The sequence below is a fragment of the Triticum dicoccoides genome, chromosome 2A (genome assembly GCF_002162155.2).
Source record: "Triticum dicoccoides isolate Atlit2015 ecotype Zavitan chromosome 2A, WEW_v2.0, whole genome shotgun sequence".
NCBI lineage: Eukaryota > Viridiplantae > Streptophyta > Magnoliopsida > Poales > Poaceae > Triticum > Triticum dicoccoides.
In genome coordinates, this window is record NC_041382.1 from 443,966,929 (window position 1) to 443,970,400 (window position 3,472).

A 3,472-nucleotide genomic window follows, 5' to 3' on the forward strand; every position below is an offset into this window, starting at 1 on the left:
CAGCAGAAGGGTGACAACTCAATCTGATCTTAATTTTTCAATTGGTTTCTCTCTCAAACATTGTGTCTCTGTGCCTCTCTCAGACACACTCGATACGCCTTTTTCTCCATAGCCCCCTCGATATGTAGACTTCTCACGCGTGCACAGTTGTAGTGACGATGACGCTGAACCTAGTGTGCCTTGTTTTTACCAGCCTCATGTGATAGTTTTCACCCTGTTTTCTGTTAATTAACAAGGCAACCTTTTCTTTGTTACTACTAGTGAATCTGAAATCATTCAGGGCAGACATAAAATATATCACTTCAACCCAATTATCGCAATAACTATTTTAAAAGAAACTAGCTAGATGCACGTGCGTTGCACGGAACATCAAGATGCATTTGTATGAGTAGTTTATCTTGTGAGAGAATAGCAAGATGCCCATGCGTTGCACGAAACATGAAGATGCATTTATATGAGTAGTTTACCTTATGAGAGAATGATGAACGACGGAAGGCCTTATTTGCAAATGTGGAGAGGGGTGTGGGTATCTTTTTGCAAAATTGCCATAGTTTCCTTCCTATCCGTTAGATATAAATCGGACGGCCTATATTGTAGGATGGCAGGCACACCATCAACACCAACTCTGTTTTTATAAGAGTAGGGATAGAGAAAAGGATGAACGATGGAAGGCCTTATTTGCAAACGCGGAGAGGGGTGTGGGTATTTTTTTAGTAAAATTGCCATAGTTTCCTTCCTATCCACCAGATATAAATCGAACGGCCTATATTACAGGATGGCAGGCACACCATCAACACCAACTCTGTTTTTTTATAAGAGTTGGGATAGAGAAAAGGATGAACGAGGGAAGGCCTTATTTGCAAACGCGGAGAGGGGTGTGGGTATTTTTTAGCAAAATTGCCATAGTTTCCTTCCTATCCGTCAGATATAAATCGAACGGCCTATATTGCAGGATGGCAGGCACACCATCATCACCAACTCCATTTTTATAAGAGTAGAGATACTAGCAAGATGCCCGTGCATTGCATGGAACATCAAGGTGCATTTTTTTACAAAACACCTGTTGTGATTGACCCATGCAGGAGTAATCCCATGTGTAAAAACTAATGATATCTCAAGAATTTTATCGGAAAAATGGTATCTCGAGAATTTCATAAAAAAATGATATCTAGAGAAAGATGAGAGATAAGGTGAGGAGGAGTGGGGTGTGGTGGTGACTGGTGGTCGGACTGGGCGAAGGAAATGGGATGTACGGCACTGGCAGCGGCCACCATGCCAGATTGTTCCAGAGACTTCTTTTTTAATTGCTCAGCAATGAGGTTATGGGAGATAAGGATGAACGAGGCAAGGCCTTATCTGTAAATGTGGAGAGAGGTGCGGGTTTTTTTTGTAAAATTTGCATAGTTTGCTTTCTATCCATCAGATGTAGATCGGACGGTCTATATTACAAGATAGCAGGCACACCATCATCACCAACTCGGTTTTTATAAGAGTAGAGATAGTGTGTGAATAACTTTGAAAGTTGGTTGTTGGATGAAGCTAATCCGATGGTACGAAGATGGCAAATCCGAGCACTACTGGCCATTGGATATCATCTACATTCCACCAGATTCTACCAATCTAGAAGACTCCATGGTTGAACTTAAGCATAATGCACAAACCACAAAACACAAGCACTTCTCCTTTGTTCTAGAATCTTCCATATCTTAATTGCCCAAACTTCTTTTTTCAAAATGAATAGTCACTACTTGTTTTTTACTTTATGCTTTACAATGCACAATTCCATGAATCTTAAAATAGTTTTTTATAAAACTAATTGATTTTGAACTAGAGGAACTATAAGAATTAAACAAACATCTACATCATGCATATATGACTCAAAGCTTACATGCTATAGTGTGTTATTTATTCATAATTTGGTTACCAAATATCATGCGTGCAATGCACGTGTACCTTACTAGTTGGTAGTAGTAAGAAACAAATTCTGGGTTTGGCACAAGCTTGTACCGCGGGAGCACCACAAGGCCTGCCGCGGGAGTTACATTTCCCTCCCGGGGCCCACAGGACCAAGCTTCAGTGGCTTAGTGCACCGGCCTATGAGTCAATGACATGCAAACCTTAAAACTGGCTGGCCCGCAGGTCATTCTCATGGTGTTGGCGTGGTTTGCGACTCGCTCGTTCGAGTTGAATCGGCAGGTGGTGGCGTGGCCGTGGCGAGGGTGCCACAGCTGGGCGTCGAGGCATTACGACGCGTAGATGACCACACTAGCGGGTACTACCTGTACTACAAAAGTACTCCAGCTGAGGATTGATGCCCGGGACAAAATGTGTCATAGCCGTTGGATGAAAATTCGATGGTGTGGGAGTACGGATCGGAGCACAGGAGCAGAGCAGGCAAACCACGTCCAATTGGGTGTGGCTGTGGTAGAAAGTTGATGGTCGCCGCAGTTCAGTTGGCCCGCATGTCATGCACACAAAGGCAGAGGAGCGGTGCGGCTGAGAGGGATGAGGCGCACGTCGGGGGACGTCGTGCCGTGGGTTGGAGTGGCGTCGTGGGAATCACGTGTGGGTGTGGCAGTGGTAGAAACAAGAAACGTGATGGTCGTCGTGGTTCAACTTCCATGGACAAGCTGTCATGTCTGCTGACACATGCATTGCATACCACTCACTTCAAGGAGCAGTAGTAGAGAAAACTTGTTCCAAAGCTACCATTTTTCCGATAAAATTCTCGAGATATCATTAGTTTTTACACATGGGATTACTCCTGCAAGGGTCAATCACAATAGGTGTTTTGTAAAAAAAATGCATCTTGATGTTCCCTGCAATGCACGGGCATCTTGCTAGTTATAGAAGAAGCCCACATGGGCATCTTGCCGCAGGGTGTGCCACTGACCCAAACTCAATTTTTTTCCATACGCTTAGGTGCACCGGATGCCGTGCCATGCTACAAAATGTAAAAAAACAACTTAATTTTTTAAAAACATGTTATCTTCAAACCAGCCACACCCGTCCCTGACCTCATTAAAATAGCCCGAGGAATATATTTTGAGTGAAGCATGATTTATTTTTACTGATATATGTATATAAAAACTAGAGTGTTTATTTTTCAAGCCCGTGAACAAGTATTATTCTACTACTTTGGATCCATTGCAACGCACAGGCCAACACATTGGTAGTAGTAGTATCTATCTCTATCTCTACTCTACTATTATAAAAAATAGAGTTGTAGATGATGGTGTGCCTGCCATCCTGTACTATAGGTCGTCCGATTTATATCTGATGGATAGCAAGGAAACTATGGAAATTTTGCAAAAAAATACCCACACCCCTCTCCACATTTGCAAATAAGGCCTTCCCTCGTTCATTCTTTTCTCCCACAAGATAAAGTACTCATACAAATGCATCTTGATGTTCCGTGCAATGCACAAGGGTGTTTCCTTGGGGGTCTCTCTAGCGCGGCATGCCCGTAGTT